The following is a 22,752-nucleotide window of genomic DNA, read 5'->3' on the forward strand; positions in this document are numbered from 1 at the left end:
GGAGACACCAATTGCGTCCGGTAAAATGATGCAGACTTAGGCTGTCAGCCCTGGTGTTCAGAAAGCCTTCCACATTATTAGCAAACAGCAAGACACTGTGCTTACACGGCCAAGCCCAAAGACTTAGCACTTTCCGACAGAGAATAGAAGACCCTACTCCACCCTTCTTATTGTCATACCATAACGTGGTTGTATTGACCGCATCAACCAAACCGCAGGAGGAATTGCCATCATCTACAGGAACACCATCAACATCACGACCAACGACGAAGACACGCTCTCTGCCGCCGAACACCTACACTTCCAAATTCACACCGACCCCAAGACCACCCTTAGAGGAACACTCATCTACAGACCCCCAGGCCCGCGCACACAATTCAGCGAAACCATCGCCGACTTAATCAGCCCGCACGCCCTAGCCTCATCAGAATACATCCTCCTAGGAGACCTGAACTTCCACCTGGAGAAAAACAACGCCAGCAACACAACCACCCTGCTCGACAACCTCGGACTCAAGCAACTGGTAAACACCCCCACCCACCTAGCTGGCCACACGCTCTCATCCAGCAAGCACATCAGCTTCAGCCACGCCACCGGACTCCACTGGACCGACCACAGCTGCGTCCACTTCAGATTCAGAAAAACCACAACCCACCACCACCCGCAACAGGTTCCTCACAGGAGCTGGAGCAAGATCACCGCCGACCAGCTCACCACCTCCCACACCAGAACCCACCTGCCAGCACATCAGACGCCAACGAAGCAGCCCGCAACCTCACGCAGTGGCTGACCGCCTGCGCCGATGACCTCGCACCATTGAAGAACCCTCCCAGCAGACCCAGAAGGAAGAAAGCCCCCTGGTTCACCGACGAACTCAAGAACTCCAAGAAGACCTGCCGCACCCTCGAGAAAGCCTGGCTCCTCGACCGGACCACTGACAACATGACCGCCCTCAAACACGCCACCCGCAAGCACCACCAGCTCATCCGCACCACCAAGAAGAAATCTCTGAAGGAGCGACTGGACAACAACGCCCACGACAGCAAGGAACTCTTCAGCATCGTCAAGGAGTTCTCCAACCCCAGCACCGGCAACAACGACATCACCCCTTCACAAGATCTCTGCGACTCCCTCGCCTCGTTCTTCCACCGCAAGATTGCCGACATCCACAACAGTTTCGGCGCACCATCCACGCCCCCAACCACCGAACCAACGAACCCCACCGCCACCCTCCGCACCTGGACCACGGTGACCACCGAAGACACAGCCCGCACGATGAACACCATCCACTCCGGCTCTCCAACCGACCCCTGCCCCCACCACGTCTTCACAAGCCCTCTGCAACTCCCTCGCCACGTTCTTCCACCGCAAAATCACAGACATACATGACAGCTTCGGACCCCAGACTCCGCAGCCAGCCACCGGACCACCGACCCCCACCACCATCCTCAGCGCCTGGACCTCCATCAGCACTGAAGACACCACCCACGTCATGAACACCATCCACTCGGGCTCCCCCTCTGACTCCTGCCCCCACCACATCTTCAACAAAGCCGACATCATCATCGCACCCCACCTCCGGAACATCATAATCAACTCCTTCACGTCAGCCACCTTCCCTGAGAGCTGGAAGCACGCAGAAATCAACGCCCTTCTAAAGAAACCTACAGCGGACCCCGAAGACCTCAAGAACTTCCGCCCCATCTCTCTTCTTCCCTTCCCGGCTAAAGTCATCGAGAAGACCGTCAATAAACAGCTGACTGCTTTCCTCGAGGCAAACAACTCGCTCGACCCGTCCCAGTCCGGGTTTCGAGCCAACCACAGCACCGAGACCGCCCTCATCGCAATCACCGACGACATCAGAACCCTGATGGACAACGGAGAAACAACCGCTCTCATCCTCCCAGACCTCTCGGCCGCCTTCGATACCGTATGCCACCGCACCCTGATATCCCGCCTCTTCAACACAGGGATCCAGGAAAGGCCCTGGACTGGAACACCTCGTTCCTCTCAGACAGAACCCAGCGAGTCCGCCTACCTCCTTTCTGCTCAGCAGCCACCAAGATCATCTGCGGCGTACCCCAAGCCTCCTCGTTCAGCCCAATCCTCTTCAACATCTACATGAGCCCCCTCGCCGCCATTGCACATAAACACAACATCAACATCCTCTCCTACGCCGACGACACTCAACTGATACTCTCCCTCACCAAAGACCCAGCCACCGCCAAAACCAACCTCCAAGAAGGAATGAAAGACGTCGCAGAATGGATGAAACTCAGTCGCCTGAATTTGAACTCACACAAGACGGAGGTCCTCATCCTTGGACAATCCCCTTCCGCCTGGGACGAATCCAGGTGGCCCACTGCGCTGGGCTCTGCACCAAAACCCACGGACCACGCACGCAACCTGGGATTCATCCTGTTGTCCTCCCTCACAATGACCAAGCAAGTCCACGCCATCTCGTCATCTTGCTTCAACACCCTGCGCATGCTCCGTGAGATCTTTCTGTGGATCCCCACCGAAACCAGAAAAACCATCACCCAGGCCCTCGTCACCAGCCGACTGGACTACGGAAACGCCCTATACGCAGGAACCACAGCCAAACTTCAGAAATGACTCCAGCGCATACAGAACGCCTCCGCACGACTCATCCTCGACATCCCCTGCCACAGCCACATATCCGCTCACCTGAGAAACCTGCACTGGCTCCCCGTCAACAAGAAGATCACATTCAGGCTCTTCACCCACGCACACAAAGCACTCGAAGACAATGGCCCGAATACCTCAACAACCGCCTCTCGTTCTACACCCCCACCCGCCAGATACGCTCTGCCAGCCTCGCCCTTGCCACCGTCCCACGGATCCGCAGAACCACCACCGGAGGAAGATCATTCTCCTACCTGGCAGCCAAAACATGGAACTCCCTCCCCGCACACCTTCGACTGACCAAGGACCATCTCACCTTCAGGAAACACCTCAAGACCTGGCTCTTCGAGCAGTAGCGACACCCTCCTCCCTCCCCCCAGCGCCTTGAGACCTTCACGGGTGAGTAGCGCGCTCTATAAATGTACTGATTGATTGATTGATTGATCTGAACAGACTGGCCGCGAAGAGAAGGAGGAATGTTTACAGGGCCAGGCAAACAGCCTACAGTTGGAGTAGGTTGATGTGTAGGATCTGCTCCTCTAGAAACCAAAGATCTATGATCTCCAGTTCCTCCAGGTGCACATTCCACCAAAGGTGGATGCAACCATCACTGCTGTAGGAGGGTAACATGAAATCCGTTATGACAGGTGCTTCTCCACCCACCATCGATCCAGGTGCACCGCAGTCCACTAAGAGATCTTGATGTACTTCGTCAGAACGCTCCTGTGCTGGAACCACTGTTGATGAAGTAGCCACTGGAGGGCCTTTGTATATCAATGTGAATGAGTGACGAGTATGCAAAAAGCCAGTAAACCGAGCAGGCGCAGATCAATTAGGACTGGAACTCGAACATCCTTTCGAAACATCAGAATAAGAACCCGGAATTCCTGGATCCTATAAGGAGCAGAGAGGGCGCAAAAATACATTGTGTCCAGTACTGCCTCTATTAATAGGAGAAGCTAACAGGGCTCTCAGTAAGACTTGGCCACTTTAATGGAAAAGTATAAGTCGATCAAGCAGGCATGCGGTTGCTTGGGGGTGGCCCCACACGTAGTGTCATCTAGGTACATGATCACCAAAATACCCACGCTTCTCAGATGCACTGCAACCACTGTCATTATCTTGGTGTAGACCCAAGGCACCAATACTAGTGCAAATAGAGCACAGAGTGTTTGTGGTGCACGGACATTACCACATAACGAATGTACACTCTACACAAATACACAATTATTATGTGGAAATATATGCATCTGGCTCTGGAAACAGAAGAAGCTGAACCAGAGGTACAGAATCAGGTGAAAACAACCATTCTTCTCGGGAACCAAGAACAGAGAGTAGGATCTCTGCCCAAAGGATCTCTGCCTAAATTCCTGCACTGGTAACAACTCCACTGCTCCTTATTACAGCAGGGAGGGCTGCTCCTGCAGAAGAAACCAGGATCTGGGGAGAAGCCTGCAGGAAAAGAAGGGCATACCAACTTTTTATTATTTGCAAGACCCAATTGGCCCAAAGTTATCGCCATCCAAGCCTAAAGAAAGGAGAATACCTGCACTCCAATCAGTCATAAGTGTTCCTTTTAGGGAAAGCTTAAGCGGGTTTCCAGGTGATGCATGGAAGGACGATGAGGAGAAGGACAGCTGAATGGGCTCGACAACCCTTCCTTTTGCGTCTGCCTCTCTACTGGCGAAGCAGCTGGTTAGGTTGCTGGGCCTAATAAGAGGGAGGGCTGGTACTACTGAAAGGAATAGCTGTTGTAAACGCTCCAGAAATACCAGAATTGTTTACGGTCCAGGGCCAAGGATAAAAAGGTGGAGGGAGGAACGTACGGCAACCTTCCCTGGTGTGGCTCAAGTCTATAGTGTCCCAAAATTGGTGAGCTCCATCGAAGGGCATATCAATGAGACTTGCCTGCACATCTCTGAAGAACCTGATTGACAAAAGCTAGACATGCCTCCTCAAGCTTACAGAGAAACCCATTTCCCTAGCCACAGAATCAACTGTGTTCACCTGGTCGGATAATGTGGCACCCAGCATATTGTTCACTGTGAACCACTTCAGCAAAGTGATCCCTGAGAATTCTGGGAGACTAGGACCCACACGATTCACCATCTCCCACAAGGTCTAAGTGCATGTGACGAGCAGGCACATAGAGTTCATTGATATGAGGTAGAGCCACCCACTTTTTGGACTTCCTTACAGTGGTGCTGACGAGAATGCACTGAAGTTCTGTTTCCGAACAGGATAAAGACTGTACCACCAAACTCTGGAGCAATGAGTGGTTTGAAAGGAAGGTTAGGTCTCTACCACCGTCGCCAGTCAGAAAACGATACCGGTGGAAGAATCACAGCACCAGAGACGTTCCCTCATAGGTTTGGGGTCAAATGGCGCAGAGGGCGGACACACCCACAGAAATTCAAAAATGAATATGCTACTTACCAGTATGCATCTGTTCTTGGCATGTAGGGCTGCTAAATTCATATCTATTGCATAGATCGCCGCCTAGTGTTGGGTCCAGATGATTGCACATTGTTGTCCTGGAAGAGTCTTCGAAGTATCACGAGATAGGTGGCTCCTCCCCTGGACTACAGTGCGCATGGGCATCGACTCAAACCCAGATTATTTTTAGCCATTGTGGCAGAGATGGGGTGAAATAGTGTAAAGGATGTCCATGCTAATGATGAATGCAAGAGAGTATCTGCAGCCGCTACGGGCACCGGGGAGGTGGGCGGGCGATATGAATGTTAGCAGCCCTACATGCCAAGAACAGATGCATACTGGTAAGTAGCATATTCAGTTCGAGGCATGTGGGCTGCTAAATTCATATCTATTGCATAGAATACACAGCAGTCCCTCCATTAAGGGCGGTTGCCCGTGCCAGCTGCAGAAGCTTGAAAAAGTGTCTTGAGAACAGCCTGTCCTACAGCTGCTTGCTGTTTGGAATGCACATCAACACAGTAATGTTTGGTAAATGTGTGTGGTGTAGCCCATGTGGCAGCTCTACAAATGTCTTCTAAAGGAATGTTCCCCAGGAAAGCCATGGAGGCCCCCAACTTGCGTGTGGAGTGCGCCCTTGGGGGTATTGTTAAAGTACGCTTAGCCTTTTGATAACAGATTTGAGTGCACTTAACAATCCATCTGGCTATTCCTGCTTTGGAAATGGGGTGGCCTTTGTGCTGCGCTGAGAAGGCAACAAAAAGTTGTTGTGTTTTCCTAAAGTGTTGCGTTCTGTCAATGTAGTACATCAACGCCCTCCTAACGTCCAATGTATGAAGCATTCTTTCCGCTACTGTTTGTGGGTTTTGGAAGAATGCGGGTAGGTCAATAGTTTGGTTGATATGAAACTGTGACACTACTTTAGGAAGGAATTTGGGGTTAGTGCGGAGCACTACCCTGTTTGAATGTATTTGGATGAATGGCTCTTGGATCGTGAGCGCTTGCAGCTCACTAACACGTCTGAGCGATGTAATAGCAATGAGAAAAGCCACTTTCCATGTTAGAAATTGAATTTCGCAGGAGTGCAGTTGCTCGAAAGGTGGACCCATCAGCCTAGTGAGGACCACATTGAGGTTCCACACTGGAGCTGGTGGTGTTCTTGGAGGAATGACTCGCTTCAGTCCCTCCAGGAAGACTTTAATGGCAGGCACCCTGAAAACAGAGAGATGCTGCCTATTCTGGAGATAAGCCACTATGGCGGATAAGTGTATCCGAATGGAAGCGTACGCTAGATTGCATTTGTAAAGATGTAACAAATAGCAGATGATGTTAGGAATGGATGCGTCTAGAGGGTTGATATTGTGGTCTGTACAGTAAACGACAAACCGCTTCCACTTTGCTGCATAGCAAGCTCTGGTAGTGGGCTTTCTTGCCTCCCGGATGATGTCCATGCATTCTGGAGGCAGGTTGAGGTAGCCAAATTCTAAGACCTCTGGAGCCAGATCGCCAGATTGAGCTGTTGCGGATCTGGATGCTGAATGTCTCCATGGTTCTGCGTCAGGAGCCTGGATGTGAGATGCAGCCTTTGATGCGGTACCACGGAAAGTTCTAGAAACGTGGTGTACCATGGTTGGCGTGCCCATGAGAGTCATCGAGTGTTGCTTTAGCTTTCTTGCCACCAGCGGAATGAGAGGCGCTGGGGGAAAAGCGTACGCAAATTTGCCTGACCAGTTCATCCATATCGCATTCCCTTGCGATTCCGGGTGAGGGAACCTGGCGGCAAAGCTTTGGGATTTTGCGTTTTCCCTTGTGGCAAACAGGTCTATCTCTGGATGACCCCACTGCTGGAAGTACGGGTGGAGTACTGATGGATGTATCTCCCACTCGTGCATTTGATGGCTGTATCTGCTGAGCAGATCCGCCATCTGATTGTCCTTGCCCGGGAGGTGTTCTGCCATGAGGAAAATGTTCCTCTGAATGGCCCACTTCCACATGCTCTGAGCCAGATGAGACAGCTGTGGCGAGTGAGTGCCTCCCTGTTTTTGGATGTAGTACATGGCTGTCATGTTGTCCGTCCGGATCAACACGACTTTGTTGCACAGATGTACTTTGAAGGACTTTAGCGCCATGAAGATTGCCATCAATTCTAGGTAGTTGATGTGCAACTTCTGTTGCTGGGTGGACCACAGTCCCTGCACAGTGTAGTGGAGCACATGGGATCCCCACCCTTGGAGAGAAGCGTCCGTCGTTAGGATAATCTGTGGCACTGGCTCTTGGAACGGTCGTCCCTTGCAAAGGTTGTGTGGATTCCACCAATGCAGAGAGTTGTATGCCCGACCGGTCACCAACACTAGGTCTGTCAGTTGTCCCCGAGCCTGTGTCCACTGATTTGCCAAGCATTCTTGGAGCGGACGCATGTGCAACCTCGCGTGCGGGACTATGAAGATGCAGGAGGCCATCATGCCTATCAACTGCATGAACACTCTCGCTGGTAGGGAGTGTTGCGGTCTGAACCTCTGGATCAGCGATTGAATTGTGTCGATCCTGACTGGGTTTGGCTGAGCCATAGCAGTCAGGGTGTTTAATGTCGCGCCCAGATACTGCCGCACATGGGCTGGCTGAAGGTGCGACTTTGGGTAGTTTAGCGAGAACCCCAGACTGTGAAGGAGGTGAATAGTGTGGGACATGTCTGTGGCGCACTGTTGTTCCGACTTTGCTTGAACAAGCCAGTCGTCTAGGTACGGGTAGACATGTATGTTCTGCCGTCTGAGGTGCGCCGCCACTGTCGCCAGACACTTTGTAAACACTCTGGGGGCAGTAGTCACCCCGAAGGGTAGGACTTTGAACTCATAGTGCCTGTTTTGAATGGTGAACCTGAGGTATTTTCTGTGGGATGGGTGGAGTGGGATGTGGAAATAAGCATCCTTGAGGTCCAAGGTTGCTAGGAAGTCCCCTTGGTTTAGCAGTGGAAGAATTTGCTGCAGTGTCAGCATGTGAAAGTGTTCCGACAGTATATACATGTTGAGAGGGCGTAGATCCAGAATGGGTCTGAGGGATCCGTCCTTTTTTGGGATGAGGAAGTACAGGGAATAGACTCCTGTTCCTTCCTCTTCCACCGGTACGAGCTCGATTGCGCCTTTTTGCAGCATCACCACAACTTCCTGCTGCAATAAGTGCAAGTGCTCTGCCGACATAGGACGGTGTTTTGGGGGAATGTTGGGAGGAGTGGATGTTAACTCCAAACAATAACCGTACTGGATAAGTTTTCTCACCCACCTGTCTGTGGTGATGGACGTCCAGACTGGCAGGAACTGCTGGAGTCTCCCCCCGACAGGTGTTGGATGGTCGGGGGGCAGTGACAGAGAGTCACTGTTTGTTGGCGGCAGAGGAACGGGAGTTGTTGTTCCCTCTGCCCCTGCCTTTGGCACTGTTACCTCTGTAACCCCCTCTACCCTGCTTGGGGTACGAGGACTGTGCACTACTTTTTGCGAATTGTGTTTGTTGACCCAACTGTCCTCTGGTAACACCACGTGCTCCTGAGCGACGAAAAGTGCTTCCCCTGAATTGTTGAGACTGAAGCGCCCCCATGGACTTAGCAGTCTCATTGTCCTTTTTAATCTTTTCCAGGGTGGTGTCAACATCTGGACCAAACAGTCTGTCTGGATTGACGGGCTGGTTGAGTATTGTAGTTTGAATATCGGGTTTAAATCCAGATATGCGAAGCCAAGCTTGTCGCCTTAACATGACGCTAGTGTTAATCCCCCTAGCCGCTGTATCAGCCACATCAAGTGCACACTTTATGGCTGCGTTTGAGATGAGCTTTCCCTCTTGTATGAGCATTTCGGCCCCTTCCTTAAACTGATCAGGTAGGTGTTGAAGGAGCTGTTCTAGGGTGTCGTAATGCGCCCTATCGTATCGTGCCAATAGTGCCTGTGTGTTTGCTATACGCCAGATATTGGCAGCTTGTGCAGCCACCCTTTTGCCGGATGCCTCAAGCACTTTCGACTCCTTGTCTGGGGGAGGAGCTTCACCCGTTGTTTGGGAGTTCGCCCTCTTGCGGGCATTGGCGACCACCAACGAATCCAGAGGCAACTGTCCCCGAATATATGCAGGGTCTCCAGGTGCTGGCCTGTATTTCTTTTCGATACGTGGGTTCACCACTCTCGCCCTGGTAGGTTCCTTAAAGATTTCTGGTGCATGTTTAAGGACACCTTTGAGCATAGGAAGTATTTTAACTGTTCTGTCTGAGACAGAGAAAGTGTCAAACAAAAAATCCTCCTCTACCGGGTCAGCATGCATGTCCACATCATGATTTGCCGCTGCCCGCTCTATCAAAGCATTAAACGCTGCTGAATCCTCTGTTGGTGATGTACGTGCCCCAAACCCCTGTGGATCTTGTACCACCTGATGTCCACCTTGGTCCCCAGTATCGCCATATGAGTCCAGTTGAACATCAGGGTCATTGTCAACTGGGAAATTGTACTGGTCATCTTGGTCATCATCCTATCCACCTGATTGGTCGGGGGAAGGTGATGGACTCCTTCTCGGTGGTGGCAGAACAGGTTCAACAAGGGCAGGAATGTCCTGTGCCGGCCTTTTCTTTTTCCGTGGAATGACATAGGATTCCAGTGGTTGGGAAGTGATTTTCCTTTTGTAGAGGGTCAATTTCCCCGTTTGGGCATCGATGTAATGCTCTGATTGGTCTTCAGAGGCGTGATGTCGATCCAAGCTTTTGTGCGTGGAAGTGTCCGACGTGTCAGCGATTTTCGGCACCGATCTGGGTGCAAATGCCTTCGGTGCCACCTTAGGTGGCAGAGAGTAGAGAAGCTTGGCCGAGGTCTTCGGAGGTGTGTCCACCGATTTCGGAGCCGACGGCGTGGGAGCCGTTGACGACAAAGTCTTTTCCCGAATACGTTTGAGGGAGTCGGTGACCTGCTTAGTGAAGGAAGCAGAGGGTTTAGAAACTGACGGCCGATGTTCGGTAGCGTCGGAGTCCCTCCGTGTCGACGAGTTTTCCGTCGACGAATCTTCGTTACTAACGGGTCGCGGCTCAGTTGCAGCCTTTGGCGCCGAGGATATTCAGCATTCATGTTGGCACTTGCCACTTTGATCTTTATCATGGAGAACCTTGCAGCATCAGACAACGTTAAATAGGAGACTGCACGACTCTGATCATTGTCATGTATAATTAGAATCAATATTTTGCATAACGTTTGATGCAATTCTTTCATCGACTCCGTCGACCTCCGGCCCACAGAAGTCGAAGAAGACTGTCGACTCGACAGCGCCGCAAAAGGCTGCAACTGAGCCGCGACCCGTTAGTAACGAAGATTCGTCGACGGAAAACTCGTCGACACGGAGGGACTCCGACGCTACCGAACATCGGCCGTCAGTTTCTAAACCCTCTGCTTCCTTCACTAAGCAGGTCACCGACTCCCTCAAACGTATTCGGGAAAAGACTTTGTCGTCAACGGCTCCCTGTCTGCGGGTCATGGCTTTTAGTTGACTTTGACTCGACTGTGCGCTTACTGGTAGGCGCCGCAGTGGCGGCCGAAGGCGTGTCAGCAGTCTTCGAGGTCCGCGCCGGAGCAACTGTGCTTGACACTTGATGGATGTCCTTCTTAGAGGATGATTCCTTGGGCCCCTTTTGCGGCGCTGTCGAGTCGACAGTCTTCTTCGACTTCTGTGGGCCGGAGGTCGACGGAGTCGATGAAAGAATTGCATCAAACGTTATGCAAAATATTGATTCTAATTATACATGACAATGATCAGAGTCGTGCAGTCTCCTATTTAACGTTGTCTGATGCTGCAAGGTTCTCCATGATAAAGATCAAAGTGGCAAGTGCCAACATGAATGCTGAATATCCCCCAAATTGTCAAATTTTCAGAAGAAACGTCTGCGTGCATGTTCAGTCCTTATAAATTAGGTAAAAGCTGGTTGACTGGAATTATGCGACAGGAGGGGGCCAATTTATGCGTCAGGGTTGATGTGGCAATAAAACACAAATTATGCAGCGGAATTGTGACATTTTCTGATACTATTACCTCATTATTTCATCAAGTTTACGCTTGCTGACACAGTCTGGACATAGGTTGCAACCAGTTTAACACCCAAGAGAGTAGAGAAGCTTGGCCGAGGTCTTCGGAGGTGTGTCCACCGATTTCGGAGCCGACGGCGTGGGAGCCGTTGACGACAAAGTCTTTTCCCGAATACGTTTGAGGGAGTCGGTGACCTGCTTAGTGAAGGAAGCAGAGGGTTTAGAAACTGACGGCCGATGTTCGGTAGCGTCGGAGTCCCTCCGTGTCGACGAGTTTTCCGTCGACGAATCTTCGTTACTAACGGGTCGCGGCTCAGTTGCAGCCTTTGGCGCCGACGATCCGGCATCTTTGTGCCGATGCGTAGTGCTCCCTGTCTGCGGGTCATGGCTTTTAGTTGACTTTGACTCGACTGTGCGCTTACTGGTAGGCGCCGCAGTGGCGGCCGAAGGCGTGTCAGCAGTCTTCGAGGTCCGCGCCGGAGCAACTGTGCTTGACACTTGATGGATGTCCTTCTTAGAGGATGATTCCTTGGGCCCCTTTTGCGGCGCTGTCGAGTCGACAGTCTTCTTCGACTTCTGTGGGCCGGAGGTCGACGGAGTCGATGAAGGAGCAGGCTTCGCTATTTTGTGTTGGACGTCGGCCATTTTAGTTTTTGTCGAATCCGACGGTTTCGGTTTCGATTTTGATGGGACGTTGGCCATCTTTGGTGCCGTCGAATCCGAAGGTTTCGGTTTCGATACGTGTAATGGCGGCTCCGCGTGAGTGTCCGTGGCCGGGCCAGAAGGCGGGGCCGGGGATAGCGGTGCTGGGTCGTGGGTAAGGCCGAGTGGCGATCCCGTGACCTGAGCCTGAGTCATGTAGCTTTCGGGGCATAGCTCTTCCTCTGAGCTATCTTCCGCGGCCCCATAAACTTCTTCGTCGTCCCCTACCTCCTCGACGTATTCAAGGTCCAGGGCCTGTCCTTCGACTTGGTCTTCGGGCTCCGCCTCGACCTCCGTCGACGGTGGAGAAATCTGAAGATGATGGCTACCGCCTTCTTCTGCGGGGTCGTCGAATATGTCGTCGGGTGCCGGGGCCGCTCGCTGGGCCTCGAGGCGTGCCGCGCGCCGATGCTTGAGCGTCTTCTTTGACCTGAATTTTGAACAGGCCATGCAGTTTTCCTCGTTGTGGTCCGGCGAGAGGCATTTATTACAGACCGGATGCACGTCGATATGTGGATATTTGGATCCACAGACGGGGCAGAACTTGAACGGGCTCCGCTCCATGTTAAGTTCGTCGGGGTCTTGCTGCGACGAGAGGGCCTCGATGTCCGAAGAGTTACTCGACTCCGCAGAATTCCGGCTCAGAGAGTCAGAGGATGCTCGAGACCGTACGCAAACAATACCGACGCAGGTAACGAAGGCCTTTTGGCCTTAAGAACAAAGTTTTTCGGTTCCGACACGGAGACGTCGAAACCACATCCGAACCCAATGGCGGAAAAAAACAATCTGGGGATGGAGTCGATGCCCATGCGCACTGTAGTCCAGGGGAGGAGCCACCTATCTCGTGATACTTCGAAGACTCTTCCAGGACAACAATGTGCAATCATCCGGACCCAACACTAGGCGGCGATCTATGCAATAGATATGAATTTAGCAGCCCACATGCCTCGAACGGCCAATAAAGCTTTAAAGTGCACCAGAGGGTACCACAGCCTGCCTGAACAGTGCAATTATGGCAGTGACAAATTGAGCTAGGGTGGCAGAAACTCTTGGTAAGGCAGTATCGGCTTAGGTGCGGTGTATGGGAACAACGGGACGGGGATGTGATGGGACCAGTAGCAGGTACCGGAGCAGGTGGCACCGCTGGAGAGACCTCCTTGGGTGGAGCAATGTTCACCAGTTCCAGCTCCAAAGAAGACTCCGCAGGAGTCGGTATGCATCGGGGCATAAGAAAAGAATCTTTGCTGCTGTATTTCATCTTCTACTTGTGTTTCCTTTTTCAAATGATGATTTGGACAAGGCAGAGAAACAAGACTTTGAGCGATAACTTGATTGGCATAAAACCAGACACTCATCAGGCGCCCATGCCATACAAATTCTGGCCTCCCTTTCTTTAATAGGTTTAAGAAGCATGAGGTCACCTTTTTTGCACAACCTTGAGACGTGATTCAACACCAAGCACACATAGATTTTAAGTGGGTCTGAAATGAGCATCTGTCCATTGTAAGTGCAACAAAGTTTAAAGCCCGATTTCTTTAGAAGTGATATTTGAAGGCACTGCAGCTCCAGGTCCGTGCCGAAGGTTGTGGAAAATGGGAACGGCTACTGGGGTGGTCACTACACAGAAATGGTGAGGTTATATGGGCATCGCTACATTTGCCAAGATGAAGCCAGCATCCACTAGAAGTATGGGAGCTATTCAGTTTGACATTGACTTGGTAGGGGTAGCTATTATAGTCCCCATGGGCTTCCAATAATACTTAACACTTTAAAAGCCACACCCTCCCAAGTAGGTGGTTTTTAGAGCATATCCAAGTATTTTTTCTTTTTATGCTACTCACATAAACATGGCCATTTGCGGCCAGTTATTCGCAGTTATTTACAACAACAACAAAAAAAGGGAACACATTGAGGATGGCAATTTGAGAGCTGCTCCCATCAGACAGCCAATTAGAAGCCAAAGCATCCAGTCTTTCGTCTTCTCCTGGGCAGCCTCAGTTAATGGCAAAGACAAGGTTGCTTGGTAGTGCCTGGAAATTATTCTACTAAATTGCACCTCGCACCCCTCTCCAGTACAATGCGACTCCAACTTGCTTAACCCTTTACCATCACCACCTTCTCATATGCATAAAATACCATATTGGAATGTGCCACCACGAAAGACCAACCCCAGCAAGGTCATTCACATCTTTCTCACCACCCACAGCTATCACACAAAGAGCACTCTGCATCTCATGTTCATCAACACTCACTACATAGTATGCATATGTGACACTACGAAAATTCCCTAGCAGGATGAAACTATGTTCCTGTCACACACTCCCTTGCAGATATTAAAGATCATTGTTCCAAATAAATACTGTATCTAGAAACTGACTTGTCCTCACAATGCAGGATGTGTCCTCGCAGTCACCAGCAGACCTTCATTTGCCAACAACAGTGATCAGTCACGTTACTGGATCTCCTCACCTGTCAATTGTTGCTTTCTGCAGCTACACAGTCATGCTATAGCTTATCTACAGGCCAACAGGAGCCAAATTAAACCTTCAGACCATAACTTCAATAACTACTCCAATAACACCAAGATCAATAGCTTTAATCTTCCACTGAACACGGACACAAAGACAATGAAAGAAATATTCCTTTGGAAAACTGGCAATCTAGGACAACAAATCACAACTCTTCCTCAAACCAAAGGCAACTTCATGGACATTGTCTGCTTCCCAATGCTGAACCTCATCCTTCACTTCATTACCTATGGAAGGGGCAGACCACATTGCTATCCTCTTCAATCTCCTGTACAGCAGAACTTCTCATCAGGATTCACCAAAGTTCTCCAAACATTAACACTGCTTGTTAAATGATCTAACTGATCCTCTACAATACTGACAGCATTTTCCACCATCTCACATTCCTTACTTACATCAATGCCCAAGATCATGCCATGTAACTCATGCGCACTAAACAAAGCCCTGAGACACATTAAGGCATCCATGAGAATCAGCTCTTGACATACTACACTATCAGTATCAGGCAAGTACACTGCGCAGTCAGTGGAAAAGAAAATAATCACAATAACCTTAAGGCTTTTGATAAAACATTTATCACTGTGATGGGCAATTATAACAAATGTTATTTTGAGTATTACAAAGCCACAAAGAATTGCATCAAACGTTATGCAAAATATTGATTCTAATTATACATGACAATGATCAGAGTCGTGCAGTCTCCTATTTAACGTTGTCTGATGCTGCAAGGTTCTCCATGATAAAGATCAAAGTGGCAAGTGCCAACATGAATGCTGAATATCCCCCAAATTGTCAAATTTTCAGAAGAAACGTCTGCGTGCATGTTCAGTCCTTATAAATTAGGTAAAAGCTGGTTGACTGGAATTATGCGACAGGAGGGGGCCAATTTATGCGTCAGGGTTGATGTGGCAATAAAACACAAATTATGCAGCGGAATTGTGACATTTTCTGATACTATTACCTCATTATTTCATCAAGTTTACGCTTGCTGACACAGTCTGGACATAGGTTGCAACCAGTTTAACACCCAAACATAGCAATAAGCAACAGATAGGTGACTAGGCAACCTTTTCAAACAACCTACTGTACGAAAACACATTTTGCTGAGATTTTATAGGAACTTTTCAACCATTTGAGCTAGAAATAACATGTATTTTTGTTCAAATCTGCAGAATATGCAGCAAATGACTTATTATGTGGCAAATGCAGCAGATACATCATTATGTGAAAGATACAGCGTCCACACAATCGCATAATTACAGTCACCATGGGTACAACTTGAGCCTCTGCTTTGGATTCGCACTCTATGCTGGAGAGCAACAGAAGTCTTAGTATTTTCGTTTAAGCTCCTGTTGAATAACTTTCATGCGCACAAAACTACAAGTTTCTGGCCATGGTTACAGTAGGAAAATAAGAAAATGTGGGACAATAAAGGAAAACCACAATGTGATTAGAGAGGCCTGCATTTTGGGCGCATCGTGTGACAGCTGACCTGCTTACCACCAACCTGAAAACCCTGCTAAGAAAAACACACACCTGTTGTAGACTTGCGAATATAGTTTGACTCATCCTTCCTTGTAAGCCACAAACAAAACTTTTTAAAGCAAAGATGCAGAACCCTGAGGAATATAATAATAATTGCCAAAAGAAACACAGTTGCACAAAACGATCAGTTACAGAGTGGCATCGAGATTAGGGTGACTAGATTTACAAAAACAGGAACATTTAACAAAAATCGAAGGACTACAATCTACATCAATCCAGAGGCGCAGAATGACTTAAAAAAGAATCATCAACTCATCAACATATAAATACAGAGAAAAAGGCACTAAGGGACCAAATTAAATGCAGCTTTTAAAACCAGCATTGTGTGTTTTAATTAGTAAGCTTTCAGCTAAGAGCTGCTAACTCGTCCTGCCTTAAAACACATAAAAACATGCCTCCTTTTGTTTTCAGTCGACCATCTTTGAAAACCGGGACATGTGTTAAATTTGCTGAAACCAGGAGTGTCTTGGCACATCGAGGATGCCTGGTCACACTAATCAAGACACAATAATCCAGAGAACAGTTGGCTCCACATGCGTCTCCTACATTTTGCAGCTGGTCCAATATGTAATTATAGCTTGCCTCCGAAAGTTGTTGAACTGTAGACAAGGCTAGAGATTTCAGGAAAGGAGATTGACTTTGAAAAATAAGGGATGGGGTACACCAGCCTTTTTTCAGATTCAGCTTTCAAATGTACCTTCTCAAATGTTAAGGGCTTTGATCTAACTCAATGCACTTTAAGACACATCGATCTGTCCTGAAATCTGACTATTTACCCTATATACATTTACCCACATCCACTCAAGTACGAATATGTTCATCTGCTCTAAGCAGTGATATTATATCACATGGACTTTTCTCTCTCACACATTCCTCATCTGTCCTTCATTTCATCTTCTCCAAACATTTAACTTTTCCTGCCTCTGTACTCTTAGAGGTAGGTCAAGTCAGAGATATATTTAAGTCCCAAACCTAATCACAAACAAGCATTTGCAATGCAATAGGTCTCACATTTACGAAAGTTTAAGATATTGGCATTGTAAATGACAATGCCTATTATTTTAGTTTTTCAAACATAAATAAAAGGGACTGTCATTTACAATGCCAATAGCTTAAGCTCGAGTAAATTTGAGACCTATTGCAATGCAAATGGTTAAGTTTAAAACTGAGTGCGGCGCAGCTTCAAGGACACCACGCTTGGTTTCTATTTTCTTTTTTTTACTTTAATACTGAGCACGGTGTCCTTGAAGCGGGTGCTGCGCTCAGTGTCTAAAGTAAAAGAAAATATAAAGAAACCGAGCTCGGAGTCCTTGAAGCGGCGCCACGCTCAGTTTTAAAGTACAAAGAAAAACAAGTAGAGTGTGGTGTCCCTGAAGGTGACACCGCGCGCAAAGCAAAAAGCATACAATTTAGAGCGCATAACGCTGCAGCCGCCATTGCCTTTATCAGTGTCCATTATCAAAATAGTGCTCACCCACCAGATAAAGCCCACTGTGTAACAAGCCAAGTAAAAGGTCCAGTCCTTTTGGGCGTTAACTAATGGAGACAAGGTGGTACCAAGGCGGAACGAACAAGCCTCAATCAATCAAAAGTCACCATTTTCGAAACAATGACACAAAGCTATTAACAAATAGGGGCGGAGAGAGTGGATGAAGCTTCCACAGTATATCCTACTACAGCATGCCTCGCAGAGCAAGAAGCATGCGCGCTGCCACTAGGCTCGAACTAAAAGTAATTAATAAGCAGTACAGCGAATGCGGCTTTGTCTCCTCCACTTTGTAGATTATATTTTTTGTGGCAGCTTGAGTGGCAAGAAGTTATGTTTGTCTGCCTAAAGAGAGTTTTCATTGAAGTGTCAGTATTCCTTAACCCTTTAAGTGCTGCCGTCGGCCAACGGTCGTCACGGGCACTACCTCCCCAGTGCTGCGTGCGACCGTTGGACGTCCATTCAGCACTAGATAATGGACAGCGCAGCACTGGGGAGGTATATTTATGAAGCTCCTAAGGTGTTAATAGAAGAGCACTGTAGTTATAGGATAACCACTAAACCACCGGAAGAAACTACCATTGTTACTGTAAGAGTAAAATCAGTTTTAAGAGTAGCAGGAGGGCGTGTGCACCATCAGCATATCCTGTTTGTAACAACAAATGTATGAATATCAGCTGGTGAATCTTACTAAAAGCACATTGTCATCTATGAACTTCGAGACTCATAGATCCAAGGACCATCACACTGTGATACATAACTGGCTTCTACAATTTCAGCGATCAGGTTTAATCAAGAGTCCGGATTCATAACTATAATCACAGAAAGTACAGTACTGAAGGTTACGGTAAGAATGGAAGTTGTCGAAAGTAAGCAATGTGCTGCGAAGAGACTCAATATGGATTGTGGTTATAAGGAATGAAATAAACATTCGTAACACTTGTGATGTGACAATAAGAGTCAATTTGATTTCTGATCCTAAGAAATCTGGCAAAAAATGTCTCAAGGACTACCTGTAATGAAACCCTATTCCTACATTGACTTATAGGTGGTATAAGCTTATAGACTACAAAACGGAAGATAAGAATAACCGGGACGATAACAGCTGGCTTCTGAAGCTTGCTAAGAGAATACCAGAGGTAGCCAAGGAAAAAGATCAAATATTCTTTCAAATGTGAAATATATTCTCCTTTTTTGGAATCAAACATCTTGTAAGGGAAACTCAGTACATAACACAGCACATTACTATCACATAACATTCTCCAACTGGATAAAATAGCCATCTTGTGATCAAAAATCAAGATTGTAATTTGGGCTCTCCCATCTAGTGTAGATCCCACCCCCCTCCAATGGTGTGGGGTGTGGCGGGCAGGAAAGAAACAGAATTAAAGTCATGTGCCTAAAGTCAGAGTCAAGCCTCCTGGTTAGCAGTCCAGAAGATTCAGCACAAAAGACTCTACCTTGGGTAAGGTTGGAGAATTACACTAATTAATTAACCAAGCAAGAGTCCAATGTATATTAGTGGTAGGCTCTGCAGTCCTACTGCGGTGCTGCTTCCAGTTTCAGAATGACGTGATAATAGAAAAATCCATTTGTCATCGACAACCAAAGTGCAAGGCCTTGCGCTTCATGGGGTGCGATAAGATGCTTGCTTTTTCAGTTGGACTAGTTCCTTTGTAGGTCTTGCCTACAGACGGCTCTTAGCTGTCTGTTGTTGAAGACCTATTGTGCACATATCAAAACCGAGAGGTCTTTGGGTCAACTCACTACTTATCATTTGTTGGCTTTCTAGTCAATCTAATTTGCTTGCTTCTTATTTGATGACTTTTCTTCTTTTTTTTTGTCCTTCTCTTAAAAAGCAGCCTTTTTCCTTTTTGATTGGTTTGAATTCCATCCTTCACATCTCTCATTAGGGAACAAATGCTTTCTTTTGTTTGAGCATGTATTTCATACTCTGTCCCCATGTGCTACTTCTCTGTCCCATTCCCATGCCCCTTTAATCAGTGTAACTCCCAGCGCATCAATAAAAGCAAAGCAACAGGTTTAATAGGTGGGGAACCTAAACTTATATAAAAAGGTCCCAATGGGAAATAAATGCCCAAAAATACATTTTTCAAAACAAATTTGTATTCACATGAAGCAAACTAAGATATAAATAAACATTAATAGAATATTTGTAAAGTAGGTGCTCTATGTAACAAAACAGTGTAAGTGACCTGTAAATAAAACAAAGAAAGTGCACAACAAAGAAATTGGAAAAGAACAAAATACTAACAGCCTGATCATAATGCAAATCTAGGCACTGCACTTCTGTACAATCAGTGTCCTGTAAATATAGTAACTGTGTCGACGTTTTGGCCATATTGATAGCTCATCTGAAGAGTCTTCCACAGGACAAAGAATGGTAGAAGTATCGAAATTGTAAGGAAATGTTTGCATTAGGTCAGATGAATCGTACCCTCTTGGGTTGATTAAAAATGTAATCTAGATTACAATGAGTTTCAAGTTCAGATTAGTTAACTCCGAACTACCAAGAGCTGCCTGTGCTTTGCAGAACCAGTTTGACTAGAAAACAGACTTTACAGGGTTGGGTGTTTTTTTTTTTTTAAATCTTTCTTGCACATGTTGCACAAAAGCCCAAGCCATGTCAGCATTGACATCCTGGGGGGAGGCCAGACTACTGCATTCACTCAGCCAGTGCTTGAGGCAGAAGAGTGACTACCAATGTGTTTTCCTAGAGGCCTCTAAATCTACTGTCTGAGCTGCTTAAGTCCACCAAATGGCTGGGGTATGTTTTCCAGTGCCTGTTCATGAAGAAAGTAAAAAGCAAGCAGTTTCCTTTATATTCTGACACTTTCTCAAGCAGATGTTAAGTTCAATTAAATATCTGGAACTGAAGAGTGGTGTTCGTTTTCAGCTGGATCGCGTGCAATACGCTGTTTAGTTTCTGAACAATTTCATGGGTGAAATATGAAAAAATCGTCCAAGACATTTATAAAAATTGAAAGCATCAATTCAGTGATCAGTTTTGCAATACCTCAAAATATGAGTTTTCTTTTTTATCCATTATTTTGCAATGATGTTTTTTCTACTTTTTTTAACAACACTTTACAGACATTGGCAAAGACAATGGCTTAGCACCCACTTTATAAAAACAAAACCTACAGCTTTTGCCAACGCTTGTTAACGCCTTAACCGTGGCAGTTTTTCCGCCGTGGTGCGGGCGTTCTAAAGGGTGGGCAGGGCTGCGTCGGCCGTTGGCCGTCAGCAGCACTGGGGAGGAAGTGCTCTCGTCGGCCGTTGGCCAACAGGAGCACGGAAGGGGTTAATACACTGTAAATCATTATTCCTTTCCTGAATGGCTTGAATGTGATCCGGAAATAACAAGATTGTGCTCAGACGTCTATTCTTCCTAAGCAATACCAACTCCATTTTGCTAGGATAACCTAGTTCTGCCACTACTGCCCCTTAAGATTCAGAAGACACACTCTGGCCTGTTGTAGGTAGCCTATCAGCCTTACCAACCGTGATAGGGCTCCCATGCATGAGATCTCACCCTCCGATATAACTTAAATGAGGAAACCATCAGTGGACTTCATCAAGACGCCAAAAAGATATTTACAATTCTCACAGGGGTCTCCCACAAACTCAATCTATGATACCGTACAGATCAGTACAGAAATCTTTCACAACTTAAACTCTTTCTTCCTTACCATCAAAATCAAGCTGTGTGATCAAAGTCTCCCCAACAAGTGGTCCGTTTCATTGACCCTCGAAGATTTCTGAAATCCTCATGTTCATGGACGGATGTGCAATGACAATAGAGAGGACTTTTTTTTATTGCTTTTCATGGTTTCATATAAAATCACCCAGGAATGCCAATATTAAGAAGTCATGTCCTCAGGGGTTTAGACACGTGCCATCATACTCTGCAACTGGAAGCATCTCAACTGTTCTAAAGTTTCATATTGAGGCAAAGTAGTCTCCCCTTTCATTTCCTCTTCTCTTCTTTATGACCCATTGTGACTCACCCGGTCTGCTTTTTCACTTCCTGGGTCATACTCTCCTGCCAGTCACAGAGCAGGTGCCTTCACCCAAGCCCATTGGCACATACATACCACACGCTCCTGAGCACCAGCTTCCCACTGTTAATGTGCCAGAGGCAGCACAAAATGGTGGTAGGAAGTTATGTAAGCACACTACCTACTCTCAGGTACATCACACACACACACTGCTGGCTCTGGGGTTTCCCCTTAGTCAGGGCCTATAGGCACAAAGCCAGGCATCTAGCTCCCCCAGTCCAGCAGTCCAGCTGGTACTATAATCGATCATGCTCTTCACAGCGGAGCACACTTCTCGCTCTCAGCAGTCAGAACTGCCGGACACTAAGCCAGCGATCTCTCAAAGGTCAGATGAGACCTCTGTAGGCTGAGGCATCTCACAAAGCCAGACCACTAATTCCTGCCACCACTCTGGGTCCTCAGAGATACGGCTGCCTAGAAGAAGTTAAACCACTCCAGATCCCAGCAAGCCTAACCCCCTTATGAAATCGGAGGCAAAAAGTATATAACAATGGTGTTAAAACATAATTATTAAGCATTTTATATCCTACTCAACTGAATATAATTTACAGAGTGAAGACATTTTAAGGGACGCCAAGAAAACCTATTAACTATTAGACATATGAGAAAAATGTCATGGTGATTCCCTGCATGGAGGAAGATACAGAAGAAATACAAAAAAGCAAAGCAGGGTCAGAAGATATGGGGTGAACACTGAAGGACAGATCCTGAATTATTTATCCTCCGCTGCAGCTCATCTGTCTTGACACTAAGCAACAGAGGTTCTACTATCCTGGCATCATTGAGACATTAAAGAGTTACACAAGTCTAAAATAGTGACCAATGACTGACACTAATAATTTTAATTGAATAAACCATTATCCAAATTCATTCACACTGCCAGTTTCAAGCGATACAAAAGGGTCTAACACAGAGATTACTATTGGATAAGCTTCGATATTGTTAATCACATGACTGGAAGAATGACTACAAGATCTGGAAGGAAGGAATTAACGTAGTGGAGGAAAGAATCTAGAGTTACCCAATGATTAGGCAGACCCATGTCATCACATAATTTTCTTCAAACACAGGTTATAAGCGGTACATTGAGGAAATTACAAAAAAAGCACTTCAGGAGTTATAAAGCTTTAATGAATTTGCTCACACAGGACAGATATGAAAAGGAAAGGGGCAGTAATTGGTAATGGATGTAACCAATTGGAAAGACTATGTAAATTCTATGAGAGAGGAAAGAGCCAAAAGATGTCCTCCTCTATCAATACTAATTAATTGAAAGGCTGGGGCAAAACATA

At 47.3% G+C, this 22,752-nt stretch overlaps 1 protein-coding gene across 2 annotated transcripts in view; it reads right to left on the reverse strand.

Moving 5' to 3' along the window:
- SUDS3 (SIN3A corepressor complex component SDS3) overlaps positions 1-22,752 on the reverse strand; it is a 204,677-nt gene that overhangs the window by 131,893 nt on the left and 50,032 nt on the right. The window lies entirely within an intron of this gene.

This window comes from Lissotriton helveticus, chromosome 11 (assembly GCF_964261635.1).
Source record: "Lissotriton helveticus chromosome 11, aLisHel1.1, whole genome shotgun sequence".
Taxonomy (NCBI): Eukaryota; Metazoa; Chordata; class Amphibia; order Caudata; family Salamandridae; genus Lissotriton; species Lissotriton helveticus.